This window comes from Triturus cristatus, chromosome 10 (genome assembly GCF_964204655.1).
Source record: "Triturus cristatus chromosome 10, aTriCri1.1, whole genome shotgun sequence".
Classification (NCBI taxonomy): Eukaryota; Metazoa; Chordata; class Amphibia; order Caudata; family Salamandridae; genus Triturus; species Triturus cristatus.
Window position 1 is genome coordinate 579,859,797 of NC_140593.1, and position 27,310 is coordinate 579,887,106.

Below are 27,310 nucleotides of genomic sequence, written 5' to 3' on the forward strand. Positions count from 1 at the left end.
AGGGGCGTGCACTCACACCAGATCGTATCCAAGTAATTTTGGACACACCGAGACCATCCACGCAGAAGGATGTGCGTGCATTTTTGGGCCTTGTTTCTTTTTGTAGACAGTGGATATTGGGGTTTTCACACATAGCTAAGCCATTACTAGCTCTTTTGACAAAAGACACGCCTATCCCAATCCCTTGGTCAGATGAGTGTGATGCTGCTTTTCAGCAACTGCGACAGGCCCTTTGTTCAGCACCAGTGTTAGGGACCCCTGATTATGCAAAACCCTTTTCGTTGTATGTGCATGAGAAAGATGGATGTGCATTGTCAGTTTTAGTGCAGATGCACGGCGACAAGCAGCGCCCTTGTGCATACTTTTCGGCTGTACTTGATCCTGTCGCCCGAGCATTGCCAGGGTGTTTTCGCTCGGTTGCGGCGACAGCTGTGTCAATACGCCAAAGCGAGGGAATTGTGTTATCTCATAAGCTGTTGGTGTTAGTTCCCCATGCTGTGGATGCCCTGCTTAATCAAACAAAGACGCAGCATTTGACCAGTGCCCGTTTAACGGGATATGAGCTGACGCTTTTGGCTCCTCATATTACGTTGAAAAGGTGCGTGACATTAAACCCGGCCACATTGTTGCCATACCCCGAGACCCAGCCTGAGGCGCAGAAAGCGCATGATTGTATTCTTGTGACTGAGGAACAAACAAAGGGTCGTATTGATCTCCAGGATACGCCCTTTTCAGATGTAGATGGAGAGTTGTGGGTAGACGGATCATGCCTGAAGCTACCAGATGGTACGACTTCAGCAGCGTATGCAATTACCACATTACAAACGATAGTGGAGACAGCACGCATACCACAGAAGTCAGCTCAAGCAGCGGAACTGATAGCATTAACACGAGCATGTGAGCTCAGTACAGGATTGTGTGTGAATGTTTACACAGATAGCCGCTATGCCTTCGGAGTAGCGCACGACTTTGGCCTACTCTGGAAGGAGAGAGGGTTTTTAACGTCACATGGAGTACAGATAATGCATGGAGAGTTAGTTCATAATCTTTTAACTGCATTGACATACCCAAAGAAAATTGCTATCGTTAAGTGTAGCGCCCATAGGAAAGTGGTTGATAAAGTTGGAGAAGGGAATGCGTTAGCGGATCGAGTAGCACGGGAGACTGCGATGCAGCCCGGTGCTACTGCCATGTATGTAGTAAAGTCACAGGTGGAAAGATGGCGTGATGCGAAGGAGGAAGTGCGCGAAATGCAAAGGACCGCTTCTGATAAAGAGCGGGAGAAATGGGCTAGCGAGGGAGAGTTGGATGATGAGGGTTGTTGGAGAAATAAACAGATGGATAGATGGAAGTTACCCACGGCTTTCGTACAACCTATGGTTCAGATGGCACATGGGCTAGCACATGTTGGAGCTTCCGCAATTGTGAAATTGCTTACCCAAGTCTGGGAGCATCCAGAGATTGCTAGCACGGCAAAGAGGGTGGTGCAGACCTGTATGATTTGTCTGAAGTATAACCCAGGGAAAGGCACTCGAACTCCAGCAGGAGGATTTGCGACACCTACTGCACCCTTCGAGGTTCTGCAGATGGATTACATCCAGCTTGAGCGCTGTAACAATTTGAAGTATGTTCTAGTAGTGGTTTGCGCTTTCAGCAAATGGGTTGAGGCGTACCCTACGAAAGACAATACTGCAATGACCACGGCAAAGCTACTGCTGAAAGAGTTTTTCCCTCGATACGGCGTCTGTAGACTTCTGTGGAGTGATAATGGCCCTCACTTTGTAGCGGATGTTATAAAGTATGTCTTGAAGGGCCTAGGCATCACTCAGAAGTTTCATGCCGTGTTCCACCCTCAGTCTGCAGGACTAGTCGAGAAGTATAATGGTACACTGAAGCTTAAAATCGCCAAAATCCAAGCTTCAACATCTTTGACTTGGCCAGACGCCCTGCCACTGGCGTTATTGTCAATTAGGTCGGTGCCACACTCTCGAACTGGCCTTACGCCATATGAAATCGTATTTGGACGCCCAATGAATATTTGGGGTCCACCAAGGCCTAAGGCTGTGTATGATGTACCTTGTGTAATGATGAGCGATTATCTGGCACAGTTAACGGATAATTTGGTTTCTATTCATCAACAGGTCCGAGAGGCGCTCCCTGATCGGTCTACCGGCGAAGGACATGGTCTCCGGCCTGGGGATCATGTCATGGTGAAGGTCTTCGACAGAACGAACAGTTTGGAGCCGAGATGGGTCGGACCTGAGCAAGTTCTCCTTGCAACAAGGACGGCAGTGCGAGTCTCGAACAGGAAGAATTGGATCCATTCCTTACACTGTCGAAAGGTACCGCCCGGATTGGTGGAGTCTGCCGTGCTGACCGATCAACGAGAAATCCTAGCAGCAGAGACAGGCCGTGCTGCGGAGCCAAACGACACTGAGGAGCTCTTTCCGGACCACACGACTTCTGGAGGAAGGCGATATCATCTTCGACCAAGGAAGTAAGGTTTCCAGTACCGGGACATACTGTCAGAACGGCCCTTGGGTTAGTGAAACGGAGAGCCGATGAGGCAAGGGGGGGGGATCAGCCCTGCATTAGTGTAGCGACACCCGTCTTGGCCCGCTGGTGAAGAAATCAACCGCTGCCCAAGGGGAAGAGTTCTGACAGACTTTTTAGTTTCAGGAAGATACCAGGGTATTGTTTCTTTTGACATGGAGAAGAAGAAAATCCTTTGTGCATTGGGGTTCATGCTAACAGTAGCTATCGTTGGGATAACCACATGGTTTGTGGAGGAGGTAACTCCTGCTCGAAAGACACTTGTGTTGACGACTCCAGTGCCTGCGGAGCACTACTTTTATACATTGCCATATCAAGAGTTGAAGCATCGACAATCTTACTTGAACAACACTTTCATCCAGATGCTGCATCACACCCACGTTGCTACGAACGCTACGAACTGTTGGATATGTGGGATGATGCCAGCCCATCAGAAGAAAGGAGGTACGCCATTCATACCACTTCCTTTCTCTCAGAATGGCTCTTGTAGAGCATGGTACACTTTGCTTTTTGCCACTCGGAAACCGACAGTGGGACGATTGCTTTTCAGACTTAATAAAGAATGCCATCAGGACAAGAATGGGTATCCACAAGCGAATGGGACAATTTGGGAATGGGAAGAGTACCGACCGGACAATGAATCCATTCCCTATATCTTCACGAACACCAGAGACACTGTGGGGAAGGACAAATTTGTAATCCAAGTAGCACAAGCTCAAGCGGACTTGTGTGTCCAGAGTGTGGGTTTTATCCCTGTTGGTGTCAGTGATTGTATAACTGTATTGAACATTGACGGGCTGAACAACAGTACCTTCCTAGAGTCCCATAATACCTATTTTGTATGTGGAAATAAAGGTTATTACTGTTTGCCGGCTGGGTGGTCTGGGGTATGCTATGTATCATTTCTATTACCTCCTGTATTCTTAGCACCTGCGTCATATCATAAGGATTTGAAACTGTTGAATAATGTGACTGTAAATAGATATAAACATACTCTATCAATTGATGATGTGGATCAGACCGATACCAGCTTGCAACAGTATATTGATTTTAACTTAGGACTGTTTTTCTTTGTTGGAGCCGCTTTGAATAGTAGGAAGATCCGAAGATTAACAAGAGTGGTAGAAGCTGTGACAAATCAGACTGCTGCCGCTCTTGGGAATCTTACGGAAGAGTTACAAATAACTAGGATTGTTGCGTTGCAGAATCGTATGGTATTAGATGTAATGCTAGCTGATCGAGGTGGAGCCTGTAAAATTATTGGAAGTAGCTGCTGTGTGTTCATCCCTGATCATACGCCATCCGTTTATAACGCTATTAACAAGCTGCATAAAATAGCAGCTGAAATCCACACAGAAAACGGCACTTGCTCCTTTTCTGGATGGTTTTGGGCGTTGGTTACTGCTTGGGGATGGAAGGTCTTAACTGGTCTCTGCATTATTATAGCAGTTCTGTTCCTTTTCTGTATGTGTATTCAATGTGGACCATTGTGCTGTTCCGTATGCATTTCATTCTGCATTCCAGATAAGAAAGCTGTTGCCAATGTTGCTCGCCAGAAGGGTCTAGCTAAAGAGGTTAAGGGAATGATGATAATTGACATATATGATGATTATTCTTGGAAACCGGATGTCTTCAGTAAATGCTGAAAGGGTCGTCTGTTGTAAATTAAGGCAGAATGTGATTAAGCATTTACTGAAAACATTAATGCTTTCCCTTTAGATCATGTTTTCTCCGTTATGTTGACCGAAGTTTGGACTCCATTTTGTATTGACATGCTGCCATGTGTTCACCACGAGGAGAGTCCGACCTCTGTGTTAGTTGCTCTTGTAATCTGCCTAGTAACAGTTTATAAATAGCTCTCTCTTGTCCATCTGGCGCATGCCCAGCCTTGACCACATCTGTTATAATTAGCTTTGCTTGACCATGTGTTTTCGCGGGCTCAAAGAGTGTGTTGGCTCCGCCCATGTATTGATTCAGTATCGAGAATGACCATAAATGGTAATGTTCTTCGGCCTCATGTTGTATCCACCCACTATGAGCCCCTCTGTTGTGTATAAAAGGGGACTGTGTACGAATGTTCTGTGTGCTACTCCTTACAATACTGAAGAGTGTTGTGTGGATTGTAGGACCACCCTTAAGGGTTAATAAACGTTGTCTTTGTACTTTGCAGTTTCCGTGCCAACTTCCTTATAGATTCCGTTACAGGAGAGCGAACCCTTGTTCTTGCGGGCCTAGCTGGGGCCTGTATTCATCAGAGAGGTGGCCAAGAGTGTGCCCCTTTTTACACCTCTCTGCAACACAGCTCTGTGACACTTACTGGAGATACCTAGTGGGCTAGTTGGACCCTATGGACCCTCAGGATTCAAGGGGAGTTAATCTCCTAACTCAAAATGGCCACAGGGTGTGTTTACATGGTGGTGAAGGGAGGGGACGGGGCCTGAGGTGACGTGTGCAAACACACCCTGTGGCGCGTTTTAAGTTGGGGATATAATTCCCCTTCAATCCTGAGGGCCCCTGGGGGCCAACTAGACCACCAGGTGCTTCCAGTAAGCACCACTGCACTGCGTTGCAAAGAGGTGGTCCAGGCCGTGCCCCTTTTTACACCTCTCTGCCACGTAGCCCTGTGGCGCTTACTGGAGATACCTGGTGGGCTAGTTGGACCCAAGGGACACTCAGGATTCAAGGGGACTTTATCCCCCAAATTAAAATGGCCACAGGGCGTGTTTGCACACATGTCTCCTCAGGCGCCCCCCTCCCTTCACCAGAGTGCAAACGCACCCGTGGCGCATTTTAAGAGGTAGTTTTAATCCCCCTGCCCTATTATGTACTAGGGTCTTAAAGAGAAGGTCATGCTAATCACAGGGGTACCCCAACACAGTTTTCCCTAGTGTATGTAGGTGTTTTCACTTTATTCTAAGTGTCTTTTAGCAGTGCACTGGCTCTAGGCCTGGTTAGTCAGAGTCAGTTACTACCAGTACCCGTCTGAAAAAGTTGTGGGCACAGGATGAATTTGCAACAAGGCCTCTTTCTGCTCCTCTGTTGGTTCTTTCTGGACATGTCTTGCTTCTTCCTGCAATTTTCTTCGTCTTTGTGGACTTCTGTTGCCTCTTTCTGCATTTCTTTTGCTTCTTTCTGTGCGTTTTTTCTTCTTTCTTCACATGTCCTACCTCTGTAGGCATAGTTAGAAACTAGCATTTAAAAAACCTTTGAAATTCACTGAAAAAACCATAGGTTTCAGGCACGTTATAGTTAGAAATTAGCATTTAAAAAACCTTTGAAATTCACTGAAAAAAACATAGGTTTCAGGCACGTTATAGTTAGAAATTAGCATTTTAAAAACCTTTGAAATTCACTGAAAAAAACATAGGTTTCAGAGACATTATAGTTAGGAATTAGCATTTAAAAAACTTTTAAAATTCACTGAAAAAACCGCAGGTTTTAGAGAAAGTTATAGTTAGCTGAACATTTCACTCGTACAAAACATTGAAATTCCCCCGTTATAGTTAGTTGAGCTAACTATAACTCGCGCCCCCGCAATGCACTGCTGCTGACGTCACATATTACATGACTGATGACATGGTCAGTGACATCACTGATGATATCACTGATGACATCTCAAGTGACATCCCTGCTGACATCATCCACGTGATAATCTGATGCACCTTCTCACACTTTAATATAACCTTTGATACACCCACTGTAAAATAGAGACTACCATTTTCGAAACCATTGACAAACCAATACCAGTTACTACATATGCACTCACTGATTTCTAGGTCTACACACACATCCACTCACTCACCCGTACAGTCACTCATACTTACGGTCACTCAGTACAGGTCTATCACATGCACTCATGCACCTATATAGACACTCATACACCGCCATGCAAATAATTAATGACACTCCTATTTACTCACCTATACAGTTATACACACACTATCTCAATTACTCATAAAAATACTACCACATTCTTACGCTCTTATACAATCACTGATACAAGCACACACTCATCCATACAGCCACTCACACAATCATACACTCTCACCTATTGCCATTTATATACTCCAACACACATATATACTGCCTTTCACATATGTAGTTAGTCACACTTGTACCACTGAGATATACATTCACTCACTAACACACCCATACACACACTTACCACTCATACAGTCCATCACAGATGCACTCTTGAAACCATGCACCCAGTGAATCACCCATTCACACATCTATGCACAGAGTCACACACACACCCCACCCACACAAACACTCAGGCACCCATACAAATACTCAGACAACCAATCAACAACTCATATAGACACTTATGTTGTTATTCACAAACCCATGCAGTCACTTACACACCAACAGACAGACGGATATAGATATTCACACAGTTTAGTCACTAACCCATGCATTCAGTAATATATGTTTAACCACTCTCTTATAGAGTCAGTCACACACCTAGTAAAACCATCCATTCAAACACGTATACACCCACTCTTTCTTCAATATGCCTTTCCCTGTATAGATTAAACATATTTAAACTTTACAGAAACACACACTCACTAGATGATGTCATCAGTGATGTCATGTGAGATGTTATCAGTGATGTCATGAGTGATGTTACTGACCATGTCATGAGTGATGTAATATGTGACATCATCAGCAGTGCATTGCGGGGGCGCGAGTTATAGTTAGCTGAACTAACTATAACGGGGGAATTTCAATGGTTTTGTTCGAGTGAAATGTCCAGCTAACTATAACTTTCTCTAAAACCTCTGGTTTTTTCAGTGACTTTTTATATATATATATTACCTACTGGCGGTCGCCAGTAGGTAGTTATAGTTAGGACCCTGTTTCCATAGGAAAACCGCAACATTCTATTTGGAATAACTTTGGCGCCGGTCGATGAATCCTCGCGAAATTTTCAAAAAAAATGGGGCGCTACGCTCCGCTCCTACCCTGAAAGTCTTGGGGGGATTCGTCAAGCGGGGGCTGAGATAAAAGGGGGGTCCCAAAACGCGTTTTTCCCATGCATTTTTCCATAGGACCTTTAGACACAGCTACAGCCCGAACGACTGAACAGAATTCCTTGAAATTTGGCAGAGAGGTAGTCTACAGGTCAAGGAAGTGCCTTTTGTAGGTTTGGTGTAAATCTGTTCAGTAGATTCTGAGAAAATAGCCTTTAAATCAATATATATATCTGAGCCAGCTTACGGTGCGCTTACGGTGCGCTTACCGTACGCGCATGCCGCCGTGCGCGAGCGCGATTCTGATTGGCTGTTAGATCTTAGTAAACATTCGAATTGGTCGAAACCAGGAAGCGGCGTCCGCCATTTTCTCTCTCGCAGTCTGAGAGGGGGTTAAAAAACAAAGGCCAAAAACATGTAAAGGGGCTGTTTAGACAGCTCCTAAGCACCTAGCCATGTTGAGGGAGTCCTCAAAGATCCCCCAAGGCCAAAAACGGAATTTTCATTTTTAGATAATTTCGCCGATTACGCTTACCGTACGCGTACGTTAAAAATTAATAAAAAAAAAAAAAAGGGGGGCGTGGCTAACCGAGCAGCGAGATGGCCGCTCTTTGAGCGAGCTCCGCCGGCTGCACACGAATAAATCCTTGATTATCCTTCACAGCGCTACCGAGGGGCCCGGCTTCTGTGTGTAATTGATGCGGCAGTCCGGAGGCACGATCGACTGAATCCTTGCCGCTCGCGGGTGGCTGCGCGACGAGACCTGGCGGCCGCGGGTGGCGCCGGCCCGCACACTAGAGCCCGCCTGCTGCTGTGGAGCCCGAGGCGGCGGTGACATCTGGCCGGACCTCGGGGATTGCTGGGCCAAAGGAGATCGGCGGAGAGGGGACTACTCTGGCACCCTTGGCGCGGGGCTGGGAGCTGCCGGCGGCCGCTACGCGGAAACACTTGTGGACGGAGGAAGGGAGCGGAGCGGCCATTGGACAGAGGTAACGGATCGGGGGAAGATCGGGGCTGAGACAGAAGCGCGACGCCGCCATTTTGCGGTGCGGCCGGGTCGATAGAGGAGAAGCTGCGGACCCGTGGCGCACTAAAGCCTACACTGCGAGAGCCCCTTGCTTGGCATGCCCCTGAGCCCCTGCAGATCGCCGTTTGGCGTGAAGGTGTCGATCTTGCCCTGATAATAGGAGCTCCGCTCCCGGGCACAGAAACGAACTAAAAACCTCAGCCTGATCCTGCCAGAGCCTTTCCCGCGCTCTGTCCTCCACTCGGAGATCGTGGGGGGAACTTGGAAGGGTCACCGAAGGGCTCTGGGCAGCCCACCGTGGTTAGGGGCTGCTGACCCCCCAGTTCTCTCTTGCGACGACTCGAACTGTGCCTGCCAGTCCTAAAGGGTGGCCTGCGCGGCGCACCGGTGAGTGCTTCATACCACAGCCTGCACACCGCGTCCCACGCGTGTCCGAGATGGGGGGCACGAAGGATGCGAAACAGCCCAAACTGACATTTGACCAAAAGCAGAAGGCCAAGCAACAAACAGCGGACACGGGAGCCGCGTCGTCTCCTCCCAAGAGCCCTGCAGCTGAAATTGATTTTGGCGCTTTAATGCTGGAGGTCAGATCTAGCTTGAAGAGTATCGACGCAAAGCTGGATGCTATGGCCACACAGCTAGAGGCGGTCAAGTCCAAAGTGGACGTACACGAAACGAGGCTAGACTGCCTAGAAAACAGACATACCGAATGTGCCGAGTTTCAGCAGCAGGCGAAAAACCACATAACCAACATTGAGCGCGAACTGGAGTCCATGCGAGCCAAGGCGGACGACTTAGAAGCGCGCTCCAGGAGGTCCAACGTCAGAATTACGGGCATTCCGGAAACGGACAACACCGGAAAGATGGAGGTCTTTGTGACTGATCTTCTACATGAGCTGTTTGACCCGGACCTGTCCCAGGTATTCACGGTGGAGAGGGTGCACAGGACACTGGGCAAGAAACCACCACCAGGTGCCACTCCACGCCCTATATTGGCCAAGCTGCTCAATTTTCAGGACAGGGACCGCATCCTACAGATGGCCCGTGAAAAAGGCAAGATCATCCATAAAGGGAATCATATCTCATTTTACCCTGATTTCACCCCCCTCGTCCAGGCTGCCAGAAAAGAGTTCATACCTGCGAAGAAACTCCTGATGCAGGCCGGAGTCCAATACTCCTTGTTATACCCAGCCAAATTGAAAATCTTCCATGAACGAACTGCTCACTTCTTCACTGACGCTAAGTCAGCCTTAAAGTTTGCTAAACATATCAGTGGCCCCGGTGCCAGACGCAAATCGCCGAGGTTGGAGGAGGACGCGGCCCGCATGAGCGACAATGATTGAGGGACTGAGGGTAATGGGGTCTGTGCTGCCCCTTTCAACTAAAGCTGACATTTGCTGGATTGTTTGGTTCCCTCGAGACGTGGAATGGAGGACACTGCTGGAACTGCTGGAGCTGGCCTACTCATGCTGGGGGGGTCTTGGTTGTTGACTGTGTCACAGGTCTGAGGCGTATTGGACGGCACACAACTCCAGTACTGTTTGATCCATGCTGCTGGGCACCCCTCGGGTGTCGCGGATATCCTTCAGTGTGCAGCCACCCTGTGTATTCAGGGGTGTCAGCTAGGAGCACCTCGCCCCATGGGGTATCTCCCGTTGTTTTTGTTCTCAGTTGACTCAAGTGCGATTCAGAGCACGAATGGGATTCTAGCGCAACCTGATTGGGGGGTTGGCGTGGGTGGGGGTTGGGGGGGGATGTTGAGTGTTTGGTTACCGGTGCTGGTGGAGCGCGTTGCAATCTATCTTCTCACGACTGTACTGCGCGGGAGTGTGCGGCGATCTGGGCCTGTTTGTGTGGGGGGGGGAGCGGGGCGGCGGCCTGGTCACCCTGGATGTGCCACAGGCATGGGGGGAGTTAAACTGTGGACTTGGAACATTCGTGGCCTTGGGGACTATAAAAAAGCCAGATTGATGCATAATATGTTGACCAGACACAATGTAGACATTTGTTTGTTGCAAGAATCTCACATCAACTCGACCCCATCGCCCAGGCTGAAACATCACAGGTGGTCGCATGTATATTCAGCTATATACTCTAACTATGCCCGGGGGGTGGCTGTCCTCATACGGAAAGGGTTGGATTGGAGAGAACATAATTGTGTACTGGATAAGGAGGGTCGTTATGTACTGGTGCATGGCTCATTGCAGGGTAGGCCGCTGGTTCTGGCCGCTATATATGGCCCAAATGTGGACGATCCTGATTTTTTTCGCAATGTTTGGGCGCAAATTGTGTTGCTTGATTGTAACCTGATAGTGGTGGGGGGGGATTTCAATGTAGTGTTGGACGATGATTGGGACAGAAGGGGTGCTAGTAGACCTACGCATGCGAAAGCGAGGCAGGCGTTGCTAGATGTGATGGAAGAGGGGAGACTGACTGATGTGTGGAGACTTCGTCACCCTGGGGAGAGAACGGGGACCTGTATCACGTGTCATCATGACGCTTGGTCCCGCCTGGACTTTTGGCTGCTGTCTCCTGAGGTGGCTACATGGGTGGGGGAGGTGGATATTCAGGCTAGGTCGCTTTCGGACCACGCCCCCTGCATGCTAGAGCTGCGGATACCCAACGTGGCTCCTAGGGCGTTTTCATGGCGGCTGCCACCCCACGCCCTTACAGATCAGGTGTTCACGGAAGAAATTAGGGATGACATTGTCAAGTACTTTGCAGAAAACGAGGGTTCGGCCTCCTCTGAGGCCGTGGTGTGGGACGCTTTTAAGGCGGTAATACGGGGCCAGTGTATAGCTCGGCAGGCAGGGGTGCTACATACCATACGTCGGACACTGGCTCAGCTAGAGCAAGAACTTAAGGATCTGGACCTGGCCTTCTGCCGAGACCCGACGTTGGCTATTGCAGGTAGTCTTAAGGCAAAACTGTTGGACTTCAACGAGGAGGCGCAGAGGGAGGTGAAGTTCTTAGGGAAACAGGCCGAAGCCCGCAGATATGGGGAAGGTGATAGACCGAGCAGGACACTAGCTAGATTGATTGCTCCCCAGGCTCAGGCACACTATATACACACTATCAATAATAGTGAGGGGACACGGGTCACGGGCCAAGAGGCGGTGCTGAAGGCCTTCGCCGATTTTTATGCTTCCCTGTACACGTCCAAACACTCTGCTGCTCCGACTTCCCTGGACGGTTTTCTTGACTCTATAGCCCTTGTCTGGTTCAATGACAACCATAGACAATACATGGACCTGCCTGTCTCGGTCCAAGACATAGCTCAGGTTATCAAGAGCATGCCAGCTAATAAAGCTCCTGGCCCAGATGGCCTAACCACAATGTTTTACAAGACGTATGCTGAAGAACTGGCCCCGAAACTGCACTCAGTATTCGTAGAGGCGCTGGAGCTGAATTCCCTCCCAGACTCCATGCACGAGGCACTCATTGTCACCCTATTAAAACCCGACAAAGACGAATTATACCTGGACTCCTATCGTCCCCTTTCTCTCATAAATGTGGACGCTAAAATTTTTGCCAAGATCATTGCAGACAAATTACAGCCGATGCTGCCAATCATCGCTCTCCCGGACCAATCAGGATTCATCCCTGGCCGTGCCACCTCGCACAACCTCAGAACACTTTTCTCCATCCTACATTATCTCCACCCCTCCGTCCAGGCCGCAGTCGTGTTCCTAGACGCGACTAAGGCGTTCGATTCGTTAGAGTGGCCGTACCTGTTTCGTGTCTTGGGCAGGATGGGCTTCAGTCGTAACTTTATTACTCTCATCAAATTGCTATATGACAGACCTCGAGCTCGGGTACGAGTGAATGGCCTGGTGTCCGAACCCTTTCCCATCTCCAGGGGGACTAGACAGGGGTGCCCACTGTCGCCCCTCCTCTTTGCTATTGCGATGGAGCCACTGGCGGCCAGAATACGCCAACACCACACGGCGAGAGGGATAAGCTTCAGCTCTCGTAGTCTGCTGATCTCTCTTTATGCAGACGACGTCACTCTGTATGTTAACAGCCCCGCAGAGAATTTGAATCCACTGCTCCGAGAATTTGTACGTTTCGAGGGTCTGGCGGGCGTGTCTATAAATTGGTCCAAGTCAGTTGCATTCCCTCTAACTGACGAGACAGCTCAACCTCCTTCGGACTACCCCCTGCGTTGGGAGACTGAAGCGGTCAAATACTTAGGTATCTGGATTAGTCGGGACACGCAGGAACTATGGTCTCTCAACTTCGGCAGAGCGGTCGACTGGCTGGAGCGGAAGGTGGAGGTCTGGAACAAACTTCCCCTGTCCCTGGTTGCGAGGGTTGCACTGGCAAAAATGGTAGTTCTCCCGAAATTCCTATATCTGTTCGTGAATCTTCCGTTACCCATGACTGCATGCTTCCATGCATGAGTCCGCTCCTTACTTGTATCTCTGGTGTGGGCTGGGAGGCAGGCGAGGACCTCTTGGGCTCTGCTTACACTCCCGCTGCGACAAGGGGGCCTCGGGGCGCCTGACCTAAAGCTATACTCGCTGTGCGCTCAGGCTCAATTCTTGCATTTCTGGGTATTCCCCACCCCCTACCAGCCGCATGTGGCGGTGGAATTGGCCGCGGTTGCCCCGTTGCCACTTCGGGTGGCGTTGTATGGTAAGGTTTCCCGCCCCTCGAAGGAGGTAGACACCGTTGAGATGATCCGCTGGTCCTGGAAGGAGTTAAGTCGGAGGGCGGGCCTTCCCTTGCTCTATGCGCCGGCTATTCCACTGCGAAGCAATCCGATGCTGCCCTGCCTTTGCGCTAGGGGAGATACCATCACGCTCCAGGGGAGACGGGTGACCACTTTCGCAGACATCTACCCTGATGGGACGTTTGGAGCGTTGGGTGTCCGTGAGGACGGCCAGCCTACCTCGTTCTCGGACGCGCTTCTGTATCACTCTCTCCGGGAGTCCTGCAAGACGATGTGGCCTCAATTCCCCGAGGAACCTCCACAACTGGATGCCCTTCATAACTTGCTGTCACGACCCTCCCCCGCGAAACTGGTATCTAGACTGTACAACTGCATGCAGGAGCAGGCCCCGCTCACCGTGCCTATGGCCAAACAGGCTTGGGCCGCAGACCTGGACGGGACCCTGACAGATGACGTGTGGGAATACTGCTGTAAGCAGCTCACGGCGCTGTCACCGAACTATAGGCTACGACTGGTCCATTTTAAATTCCTGCACCGGTACTATCGCACACCAGTGCTGCTACATCGCATGGGACTCCGCACTGACGCTTCATGCTGGAAGTGTGGTGGAGCTGACGCGTCCTTCCTCCATGTGGCGTGGAGCTGCCCAAAGCTAGATGAGTACTGGTCGAGCATCTTTGAGGCCATCAATCACATATTACACAGATCAGATGTACCCACTCCGCTTTTAGGGCTCCTGGGATACGTTAAAGACACCGAACCCGTTGACAGGAAACTGCACGCGATGCTGCTGCTTTACGCTAAACGCCAGGTGGCGATACACTGGGGCCGTGGAGCCTTGCCTACGTTCGCCGCATGGGTTCGAGACGTTACATATGGTCAGACACAACTCACGAACTACTGGGAGACGATGCCCACCGCATCTAGGCCCAATGACATCTGGGAACCCTTCCTGCAGTGGACTAGAGAGCGGGCGGGTTCGGATGCCTCTGTGGACTCCCCTGGGACGGGTGTTTCGGATGACATGGGGTGAAACCTTTGAGCCCTGTGTGCATTTTGCTGGGATGGATGGATACATGCTTGGTTGATGTGCCTGAGGGCTGTGGAATGTGTTGCTATTGTCGGATCCCATGCCTGCTGCGTGCCTGTCGGGTTTGACATGATGCCCCCCTTCCCGTCCAGGCGCCCCGCTGTTTTGTCCGACCGCATCCCCTCCCCCCCCCTCCGCCCCCGCCCCATAGCTGCTGCCTTGCGATCCTCCTGCAGCCACCAATGCTGCTTGTAGTCGTCCCTCTATGACGGACGGGTCCTTGTACGCGAGCCCCTGCGTATGTGAGATGTGATGTCTGTTGGTTTTTTGAAATAGCTCTGCACCGAAGTTTGTTGTTTCCCTCCGATTGTTGCGGGGGGGTTGGGCGAAAAGGTGGTAGTGGACGATTTACCTATGCATTACCTTTTCCATGAGCTGCGGTCCTAGTACTCGCCGGAGTGACTGGACGAGACCGTGAGCCTAGGATTCGTTTCCAGTCCACGACACCCAAAAATGTAAGACCGTCCACTCTGCACTGGTTATACCTTTGTACTCCTCACCAGGGTTAAGGGTGTGTATCTCCCTGAATGGTAGGATACTGACATTGTTTATGACTCCTAATATGGTACACCTTAATTGAAAACATTTGTTGATATCGCGGCCTGCCTCCGGGTTGTTGGCGTGACGCAGTGTAACCTTTCCTTTGCACAATAAATGTCTAAAAAAAAAAAAAAAAAAAAAAAAATTAATAAAAAAAACAAAATTATCCATACTCTCCCCACCCCATGTGCAAATAGTGCCCGAAGCGCACCATTTTGGCATGGCATATTACAGATGTGAAAAATTAAAATATTAGCTTTCACAACGAAGCGCATCATATGTCCTCCATGTGCGCACGGTGCGCGAAGCGCATCGTGGGTACATGGCCCATCTAGCGTAACGTGGGCACGCGGTGCGCGTAGCGCACCGCGTGCCCACCGTGCGTGCACGGCACTAACTGCGTAAAGTGGGCGCGCGGTGCGCGAAGCGCACCGTGCGCGCACGGAACGAACTGCGTTAAGTGGGCGCGCACGCCACGAATGGCGTAAAGTAACTTAGCATTTAAAAAAACGTACAAATTCACTGAAAAAACCATAGGTTTCACACACGTTATAGTTAGGAATTAGCATTTAAAAAACCTTGCAAATTCAGTGAAAAAACCATAGGTTTCACACATGTTATAGTTAGCTGGAAATTTTACTGATAAAAAACCAATGAAATTCCCCCATTGTAGTTAGTGCAGGCAACTATAACTCACGCGACCGCAATCTTCTGCTGATGCTAATACTGTATTTAGACACTTATTTGCCCATGTCTTCTTCCATTAAATTTTAGCTATACATATATTACAAATATTTTTTTTTCTTAAAGACACATATGTCATCAGCAGAGGATTGCGGTCGCGTGAGTTATAGTTGCCTGCACTAACTATAACGGGGGAATTTCATTGGTTTTTTATCAGTAAAATTTCCAGCTAACTATAACATGTGTGAAACCTATGGTTTTTTCACTGAATTTCAAGGTTTATTAAATGCTAATTCCTAACTATAACGTGTGTGAAACCTATGGTTTTTTCAGTGAATATATATATATATGTGATCAAGGCTCAGGCGAGCCGAAACGCGTTATGGCGACATCTGGAATAAAGACGGAATAATTTTGCACACAATTTTGGGTTTGTGTCCATCCTTTGGGATAGCCGTTGAACGAAGGACAGCGGAGGAGTATTCAAGATATATATATATATAAACATAGAAAATCGCGTTGAGCAGAATATTTCCAGCACTCCAAGAGGTAAAGGTATGGATATACCTTGCTGCACTGCACTGTGTGACAGGGAAAGGGCAGGAATGCACCGTATTTAAAGCAATATGGTGCATTTCTGTCATTTACCTTATGCTGGAGCCCTTTTGGCACCTAGTACCAATGCAGACACCCTTGCACCATTGTGCAAGGGCGCCTGTGTTGTATACAGGAAGGGAGACCTTCCTGCACAAAGACACTCTTGGAAGGCATATACCTCTTTTTATGCATAGAAAGAAGAATAAATTAGGAGAAATTAAGATATTTCTCACTATTGCGGCTCCCCTTGGGTAGGTGTAAGTTTTTGGCACATAAGCAGGTTTACCATTTCTTGTATATCTGGGGATTCATCAAAATATATGGAAGTTGTATGGAACAACCACGCAATGCACATGGAATACCTATCCAGGGCAGAGTAAGGTAACGCAGAGATTTGCACAGCAGTGCAGTATTTCAGATTTTTGAAGCCAGTCAGAGGCTCGAAAAGTGGATTTGGCCTCTTTAAAAATCTGACTTAGAGGTTTCCATCATGCATGTACCTTGTTTCATGGCACAACCTTCATGCAAGCCTCTCATAAATTAGGCCTAGATTGTTTATTATATTGGCCATATTACATTGATCACACACTACATATATTTAAAAGCCTGAGTAGTCTGTATCAAATATGGGGCGTACTTAGATAACTGATGGTATTATGTAACGTGTTAAATAGATGCTTGTTTGCAGAAGATTGAGTGAGTGGCATTCATGGGGATCTTGCAGACAATGTGTGAAAGATCTGTGACCTTCTACAAGTGACTTGTGGTACATGCATCACCCAACAACTTAAAAACAAATTGTGCAAAACTGTATACCATGGCGCATTGAAAACATCATGTCCTCATACTCGTGTTATGAATCACCACTTAATGGCTGACACTAACACTTGTTCCATTCACATACAACAAAAGGTAAAGTAGATTACCAAATACCTATGGGTCAGGGAGAAATAACTGAACAAACGTGTATTTAGTGTGTCACATTTGACGCGCTAATGTTTATGCAAACTAGTCCTTCGACTTTAAAAAGGCTATTGGACACAAAAGAGTCACAGATGTACAACGGATTGTAAAAAAATGAAAATGCAGTGAGTGATTTTTCTCTTTCTCTAAGTAGGGTGAATATTTCAGAAGATGAGCGTGCAATCTTAAAGGTTTAAAATATCAGCAACATCAAAATGATTTGTCAATCAAGCTCAAAATCTTTACAAACACATGGGGTCTAATTCACAAAGGTAAATGTACACCTTTATGTAGGTTTACAGTTTTTTTGGTATTCACAAACTACAATTTAATAGTAAGTTTATGACTGTGAAGACTTACAGTGGTGGCCGCCGCAAAGGACAAGTGGGGGGACCAGATGAAAGGGGACGGGGAACGAGGGTAAAAAAATAATGATAATTTTTACAAATGTACCCGTTCCTGCCACCAACGGCAATGGCTGCCTCAGTGCTTCTCTCCTGAAGTCATTGGAAAGCACAGGCTCACCACCAAATCCAGACGCTGCTCTTATGCTATGAGAGCAGCAACAGGATTGGTCTGAGTGGCCTGGTCTGCTGCTGAGATAGTGCTTGGGAGCAAGGACTTTACTCCAACTTGGGTGTGAACACAGCTGGTTTGGAGAAATAGAAGTGCGCATGTCTGTTTGGCCGGTGTAAGAAGGCCGGCCAAACTTACATGCACACTTCTAAGTGCCCACCCCTCCTCACTGTCCACTGGCCCCATCTTACACAGGCATGCCAGCCAGAGCCAGTCACAGAAAATAAAATTATATTATGGTTTTATTATCATTTTATTTTTCTGCAACTGACTCTGACCAGTGCGGCGATGCTCCTCCTCCATTATGGAGGAACTGCCTGCCTGAGACTCCGCAGTAGGGGTGGAGAACTCTGCACATAAATAGATAGACCTAACTTATCTTTTCCCTGACTGCAAACTCTCCACATTTGGCAACTTACTATAAAGTCACAGTTTGTGAATACCAAAAAACACATAAACTTACACAAGGTGTAAGTTTACCTGTGTGAATCAGGCTCTACAATTTGTATTTATGTAGGGAAGCAGGCGGCATGATCTGACTTAAATATAGGTGAACATATTGCTTTCTTTAACTGAGATACTGACCTCCTGCAGACAGTGCTCGTTGTCTGTGGCTGAAAACCATGTGAACTTGAAATAAGTCGTTTTGTATCCGGGGGAGTCTGTGCCTACTTTGAAACAGCCTTACCCACCCATTGCATAGGAACGAGATGTTCTGTCTGGCTGAGATCGTCTGTGCTGCGGGCTTTCATCTGTGATAAAATAATAGACTTGGTATTGAAAAGAGACAGAAATTCATATAAATAATTCAACATGAAAATGATCCCAAATTTTACACATTCACTTTTAAATTATTTAAAATAGCTATGCTTCGTTTCTTTATTCTAATTCGAAAGATCAGCTGCACGTAAAATGTGGGAATATGAAAAATATGTTGAAATATGCATTGCAGCTGTAAAATAAAGAGAGAAAATTGTAGTAGACAAAAACACCTGAAATATTTGAGCTCTGATGCACCCGTTTTGGGTTAAATACAATTTTTAAATTAACTCTGGAACACGAGTTATTTCTCCTGAATTGCTATATTCGAAGGATGGCTACACTAGCCTTCTTACATGGGTGCGAGCTCCAATAAGAGTAGAAATATACTTTAGCTAGAAGCTGCTCAGTGGGGAATGAAGCCAGAACTTCTTACATAGTTTTCAGCAAAGGCAGCAAAGAAAGGTTGGCGTTTGCAATAAATGTTAATGCATTCAGCTTTTAAAATAAGTTTAGTGTATTCACACACTACACAATTAATACACCATGGGGCACATGCATAACCTTTTTTCCGGTCGCAAACGGGCCGATTCGCAGAATCCACCTGTTTGTGAAAGGAAAAAAGCCTTTTTTGATGAATGAACTCATTTCATTTTGCAAATTAAGTAATCATAATTTTTTACGATTGCCTAAATTGCAAATGAATGTAGGGAATCGCAATATGCGATTCCCTAAAGGCGATGCAACAAGCCTTTCCTAAATGCATACTGTGCATTTAGGAAACGCTAATTACCATCAACTTCAAGTTGATGGTAATTTGTACATTCTTTGAAAAATGCACAAAAGTGCATTTTTCAAAGTGACATGTGGCCCTTAGGGCATGTGTGCGCGCCACATGTGCACACTTACCTTTTTGGGGGGTGCATCATGGGGACCTTAGGCCCCCTGGCACCCTTGGAATTGCATTCGCAATTTGCGATTTCCAATTTGGTAATTGCACTTTGTGAGTGTATTCCCATTCATTTCTATGGGCTAAATGGAGTCACATTAGCCTATAGCGATTTGCAATTGCCGAATTGCTATGAGCTAATGTTCAGGAATCGCAAAATTTATTGCAAGTCTTACATGCATAAGGATTTACAATTACCAAATAGCGATTCCTTAAAAATCGCAAATTCTACTTTTTATGCATGTGGCAGCATATTCTGCTGCCGCTCCAGCCATGCTCATCTTACATGTTGAGGTCAGTTCTGGATGTTAGAGGTGGACAAATCCGTCCACACATATGGTAGGTTGGTCCATGTTTCTCCTTCCTTCAATGCTGTTGTAATGAAAGCAGTTCTGCATTTCATTGTGGGCCCTGCAATGAGTTACATCACCTGCCCCTTTGGTACCAAATTCGTAGCCTAGAGTCAGCAACTCATTAGGGGGTATAGTAGTTTGCCATCTATAGCAAATTAGGACATAACGAGAATATTTATAAAATGTAGGTTAAGAACCGGATTGGGAACAGCAACAAGCCCTGGCAGATTGCTGGTCGACCGTCTCTTTGAGCGGGGGGTGCTAGCAAGAAGCACTGCTCCCGCTTTTGTTAAAGGGGGCCGATATTGCAGCACTGCTGCAAATTCGGCCCCCAGTGACAAAACCGGCGCCCACCAGCACAAAACTGGCCCCTACCCCTCTGGCCCATTGGGAAATGCCCGGTACCTGCTACGGCCAGTCCGCCCCTTTGTAGGTTCACCAAGAAGGGTGTTTTGGTGCTAAAATAACAGATGTTTATTTTGGCCATCTCAACGCTACTCATTTTATCGACCTGCTGCCGTGATTCGAATCTGTGACCATGAAGTCAAACACTAATTTCTCCCGAAGATGTATTGGCCCACTTGTGCCCAAGAAGGCAATATTATAGGGAGATAAGGGTCAATGAAGATGTAGCTAGGTAAGGCTGGAGGACTGAGCAGAGAGGAAATGATAATCCATAGGAGCCATCTTGGATTTTGGGAAACAGCACTTTAGTCCATGGAGCATGCTATCTGGAGGGAAGGAAGGGATGAAACCATTTGTGCAGCAGGTTCAGTGACATGGAGCCCATGGGTGTAAGGGCACCGCTTCACTCTAATTTGGTTTGTCTTCTGCTGCTCAGCTGAGAGAATGCGAGGGTGAGGCATTTCCTTGCATGCATTAGGGCCATTTAATGAGAGAATGCGAGGGTGAGGCATTTCCTTGCATGCATTGGGGCCATTTAATGAGAGAATGCGAGGGTGAGGCATTTCCTTGCATGCATTGGGGTCATTTAAGTCCTTTCCTTGAATAACTGGCTGGAGATGACTTACATTACAGGCTACTGGGGATAGAGTATAATGGAGCTGGTGAGTTCACTGCACAGTTTAGAAATGTACATGTAGCTGATCAGTATTATATCTCTCTGTGCTTCCATTTCTGTTACATAATTTAGCATAGTCTGTGTTTCTAGCAACTGTAAGATTTGTTTTGAACTTGCTTCAAGACTAAAGACAGGGTCCGCAATTCATATAATCCCGCCTAGGTCCTCATAAGGGCATCATCTTTATCTTGGTCTGTGAAACAAATCTCTTGAGTAGAACAGCAGAAAATTCTCAAGAGTACCTAACAAAAAGAAACCTGTGATTAGTTGAGGAGCATATCCTGCCATGGGAGCGGAATTCTTGGCTTTGCCGATATAAATGCAAGTGTAGCCACTCAATTATTGTGCTTCACTCTCTCCCTCTCGGATTTGCACTACGTCTGTTGCGTATGGGGTTGGTACAATGTTAAAATGAGAATAGTTCTTATTGCTGGGAGTCCAACATCTCTACCACCGAAATACTACTAGATACAGGCTAGCTCCAGTTGAGGTATCAATTATAGTGATGTTGTCTCTGAACAATTCCAGAATTCTTCATCAACTACTGCCAAAAGCAAAGTAACTTCAGAGATCATCCTGGCCCTTGAATACCTCTGGGATTAGAAGGTAACTTCATGAGATTCACCAGTAATTCCTGTTGTGCACAACCATGATGAACTTTGACATGGTTCCAAATAGTAGATAGTACCACCAGCAACACCTATATGGGTATAGATAGAGGTTAATCAGTGTTACCAGTGCTATAAAATCCACCATCAACATTTTCACCACAAATTACCACCATGATCAGCATACTGCCTGTACAGCTCTATTGTAGACTTGTCCAAAGCAAAGGTAGGCACTGTAGGCCCAGAAGGCTTTTCATGCTTTGCACATGAGGTACAATTTTACATAAACTGAATCTAAATCTAATTCATTTACTTAGTCACTGCTTATCCCAGACATGTCATAGATCTCGCCCTTGTGGATGTAAGATGACACCCATGTTATAATGAAGTATGGGCAAAGAAATTTTAATTCATGTTTAAATCCCTATGCCAGTAACTGTATCATTCTTCAGACCTCAGTGCTCTTAAAATTAGTGGAAATAAATTACTTTTCAAAGTCATTTATACCTAAGTAGTCACTCCATTTATTTGGATTGCAATTCCTCTATAAAGGCACTATCAGAAACCTGTGATCATCCCTCTACAGTCTCCTCATCTCTCAAGATTACAGATTCCTAAAAATAATTTTGCCCAATCTGTTCTGCAGACAATGCTGGAGTTGAATAGGTTTCCATTCCGTTTATTCATGCGTATTAGCTTATTTTTTTTGTATATGAAAGCATTTCAGAGTCTCATCCACTAGGTCTTGTTACGTGAAAAGATTCCTTTGAAGATCACAGGAATGGTTGGTATGAGTTAGTAGGTCTACATTCCTACAAATTTGTCCTTGCAGAGGGAGAAAACCATTCATCTTTATTGATTTGTGAGTGGAGTCCCGCAAAGACCAGTCCCAAGGAGTAATATGTTATCTGGTTCTCTGTAGGCATTTTGGACCAAATTTACAAACACTCAGCACAGCACCCAACGCTGCAACACTGCGTTGCATGACAGGGAGAGAGCAGGAAAGCACCATATCTATAGAGATCTTTTACTGTCCTGCTCTCTCCCTAGCACCGGCACACAATAAGAACTCTTCACTCAAAAAGATAGGCATGTCCCACCTTCCTATGGGGCATATTATCAAGAAACGGCGTTAAAATTATCGCCGTTTTAGCGGCAGAAAACTGCTGCTAAAGCGGTGATAATGGGCTTGATAATATGCCCTTGAGAATTCCCATGGAAGCCCATGCTCTGCTGTCAACATGGGCTTCTATTGGAATTCTCTGCGGCATATTATCAAGCCCATTATCGCCGCTTTAGCGGCAGTTTACTGCCGCTAAAGCGGCGATAATTTTAACGCCATGCTTGATAATATGCCACTATGTGCGGAGATCTTCGCCCCAACTGAGGACTCTCCGAAGTTGTTTTAAAATACAGTTTTGTGAATACCTAAAAATGGTCATCTTACACAAAAAAGGTTTAACGTTTACCTTTGTGAATCAGGCCGTAAGAGTGTAAGATTAGTGGAAAAGTAATGGAAGGAGGAGGAATGAAAAGAAGGAGAGAAAGATTGGAAGCAGAAGGAAAGAGAGGAGGAAAAATGAAAAAGAAGGGTAGGAGTAGGGTCAACATGGGAAACACAAACCAAATGATGCTACTTCTCTACTGTGTGCTGCTCCTCTCCAGGAATCTGCTCTCTGTTGCTTCTGGTTGTCCGCAATGTTAATTATATGACAATGCCATGGGCAATGTTGTAAGTATACACCTTTCTTTAAACTGAACAGATAGCAAGTAAGCTTTTCAAGGTTTCTTATTGACCACAAATGTTCAACATGCAGTGTGCGGGACACTGATTTTACAAAATTCTCAAAATATTCTGGAAAGCCGATAAGACAACTCAAAATATCTACATGCTGGATGAATCTGCAAAGTCAGAGAGAATTTGGACCTCACTTTAAACTGGGGAGAGCCACTGCCTCTATCTGGCCTAATCCCCACCACACTCCATTGCTCCACCATAGCCACCTGGCAATAGAATGCCAGGCACGCGGTGGAAGTCATGAGCACAGTGGTTCCAGATCTCCCTTGAGGATGTTCCTGTTCCACCTTGAACCCATACCAGAAGGCAATCCCAAGGCACGTGAAATGCCTGAGATTTCACCAACCACTGCTGCACAGGGAAACAGCGTTTACATTGCATGCACTACAACGCATGTGATTACAATGCAGTCGTTACAACAACCACGTTGTTACAACGCAAGCCATTACATCGCAAGTCGTTTCTACGACTTGCTGAAGGGGACGTGCTAAAATAAGAAATAGTATAATTTACTATTCTAACACCTTCCCTACTGTTGCACACGCTGGAGTTGGAATAGTAGATTATACTATTCCTAAATCCAGCGCGCCCCCACCAGCAAGTTGTAGAAACGACTTGTGATGTAATGGTTTGCGTTATAACAACATGGTCGTTGTAACAACCGCGTTGTAATCGCATGTGTTGTAGCGCAAGCGATGTAACATTGCATATTCGCTGCACATTGAGTCTTCGTTTTTTTTTAGGGAGCTTATGCTCCACAAGGAAAGTAACCAGTGTCAGAAGGATTCCTAGGATCCGAGGGAAGGCGAGGCAGGGGCGCTGATATATCTGAGTTGGCAGAACCCACTACAACCCCACCAGCCTCTTTAATCTCTCTCAGGCCACGTGGAAACTGACACATGAGCATTGCCCCTTATTGTTAGACACCAGAAGTGTGGCAAGCGACAGTTGGAGACAAAGTGGGGATAACGCCATATGAATGACTATATTCTCACCTCCACTTTGGAACTGCAACTGGTATGACCGGAGGTGGAACCTTGGCAGATGTGCTCATGCCTATTGGTGACCACCTGCACAGGCAGACCGAGCTTTCACACTGATAACTGATTTGCTACAAATGTTTAACACTACTATCATTCAGTCTGCTGTGATCACGTGGTGCTTTCCAGGACACGAAATTCTTTTATTCAACATTGGTGAGTGAAAGAAATCTAACTTTATGCACCCTACTTCTATATTCCTACAGAACGATAATTCGTAAATGGCCCTGGCACATGTATACCACCTCTCCAGTGGTCGCACGATGTGAGCCTGTGTATGACTCAGACGTGCTTCTGCCTTCTGTGACAATTGAGCTGAAATGCAGCAAGTCTTGAACGGATCGATCTGGAAACTGGTTGGGTCGGCCTGGCCCCAACACATTCCTTAACGATGAAGGTATGGGAATTGTCAAGACTAAATTAATTGATTATTGGTTAACTTAAGCCTGACAAGCTTCGCTGCACGCCAAGAAAGGGAGCCATCCATTCTGAATGCCACTAGTAAGGTATGATTTTCAGTGCAGCTTTGAAGTGCCCCACCACTACAGTCATGGTTCATGTTAAGCAAACATTAGGCACCGGAAGGCAGGGTAAGAATGCAAGGAGCGTTTGACCTTTGACTAGAGTGTACGTGACTTACATATACAATAGTTCTTTGTCCTCTTGTGGCAGATGCATTTACAGATGTGTTGACTCAGTACATTAACTTTCTTTGCCAAGGTCATGTCAGAGAGCATTGTTTTTGAACCATTTTCTTCATATTGTAGAAAAAGATTCTAATTTTAGACACTTGATACGACTACGGATAACAAATACTACTGTTCGGAGTTCATGATTCAGTTTCTACTTTGTTATATTTTTCAGAGCCATGGGAGTTGAAAGGAATGGCGTCTTGAAAAAGTAAGGATGTAACTGAAGGAGAGTGCCTGTGCTCATTACAAACACATGCAGTTTATTTTAATTGACCAATAATCAGGGACACTGGGGGTTTGACCCGTTTAGGGGCTCCAATCTGCGTTCTACAGCATCATCAGATAAGCAGGGATTGGAGCACCCACACCCCAGTGCTTTAAAAATCAGACATCACTAAGACCCTTGTTAAGTGTGGCCTGGTAAAAAGGGTCTGTAATGCCGCACCACTGATATCAGTGAAACCAAGCCTTGGTAGAGCTGGGGATTCCAAAATTCATCCTCTGATAACCACTGCGCAATGAGGAATAACATACAGATGCACCAATTTTGGCATGAAATTACAGTACCAGAGAATATCTAGAGTGTAAATGCTGCTCTATTTTGTTTTCCGGTGGGGCCTTTTATGTTCTTTCATTTGTGGCTTAATCTGTGAAGTAGCTTGCCCCAGCACCGCACATGCAAGTCATTGGAGCCTAATAAGAGCTAATCTCCATAGACATTCAGAATTTGTAGTTTGTAGGAAGGTCTATGGCTCGCATTCCGAGATTCAAACATGTACTGGTCAAACATATATTGTCCAATGGGTTAAACTATGTCAGGTGTGTATATGTTTTTGGATCCTTTTCTCTCATTATATATTTCATGTGATTTTCCTGGTTTGTGTTCTAACTTTTTGATATACTTTTTTATTTTGTTCACTAAGTATATTTTTTAAATTTATATCGGAAGTAACATTGCCAGTTCCTGCCAGTGCTTTTTGCAATTAGGTGCAGGGCTCCGTCAATTCGGCGGGAGGATCATAATATTGGTGGTAAGCGCACTCTGTTGCAACAATGTATGCTTACCTCCAACATTTAAACTGGGCCTTGTTCCAGGAGTAGATCCAGATGACAGTGAAGATGCAGTTGAGGAATCCGTACTAGTAACACCAGATGCTGCTTATGCTGTTAATGATGACCATGAGGGGGCGATTCAGCTAGCTGAGCCTTGGGAAATGGGCTGGATATCCTGTGACAGACATACACCAATGCCAGGCCAGGGTTCAGAGTCAGTAGGCCTGAAAAGTGAACCTGGTGCTGACCTAGCCAAATATGAGCTCTCTCTTTATGCATTCACTGGAGGTGTGTGAGAATGGGGTCTGGCTGATTCAGCGACATTGCTTGATTGCAATATGGTACTGAAGACCGGTTAAAGATCAACATGGTACTTGCTCCGAATGGCAGCAATGATACACAACATGCCTTGTTTCATTCTGAGTTGTATGGACGGCAAAGGCCTCCAAACACTTCCTAAAAGAAGAGAAGGAAGTTGAAGTGATTGCTGGCACCTCCTCCCCAGCTGTCAGATGAGGCTGCCAGTAGGTGTGTCAGAATAAGTGATGACAACATGATGAGTGCATGCCTCACCATCTCTCACCTGCTACCTTGCACCTGTTACACTGACAATTCCCCTTTCAGTCTCTAACCTGGTTGGATCACATCTTGCTCGTCTCTGCTCACGGATGGGACAAATTACTTAGCAAGGTAGAGAGCCTGATCTGTGTGCATATCATCATATGAGGGAAGGTCTAAGAGGGTGCAAAAATATTTGACCTCTGGCAGCACATTTTTGACCACCCTCCAGGTCAGGTGTGAGGATTTCAGCGACTGTTCAGATGCAACAGGCATGTTCGGTCATTATTTTGTTATTTCATTTTTGCCCTGTGTGGGTGTGTCTGTGTATGGTCAACATCTTAGTTTTGTTTCTCCACTATACATGTTCAGAAAAAGCTAGTGAACCCCCAAGTACCACATTCAAACCCAAGATTCTGCCAAGGGGTGTACTGTACAGCTGTGATTTCAGCAGAACTGCAAAGGGGTGTGTAGAACAAGGCAGGGCGTGTAAAAATATATTTATCTAAATGGATAGAAAGGGCCCATTAGCCCTATTTCATTAATGCTGTTCTATACCATTCTCACAAAATGTGGGATTCCATCTCCTGATTGTTGTAGAACATCATTCTCGTTTGACAGAGCTGGTGTTTTTAGCACAACTTAAGTGCTTATTTAGGGGCATATCAACAAGGGCTTTATCTCTGCTTTTTTGGCTTTAAAAGCCAAAAAAGCAGAGATAAAACTGCCACCCTATCAACA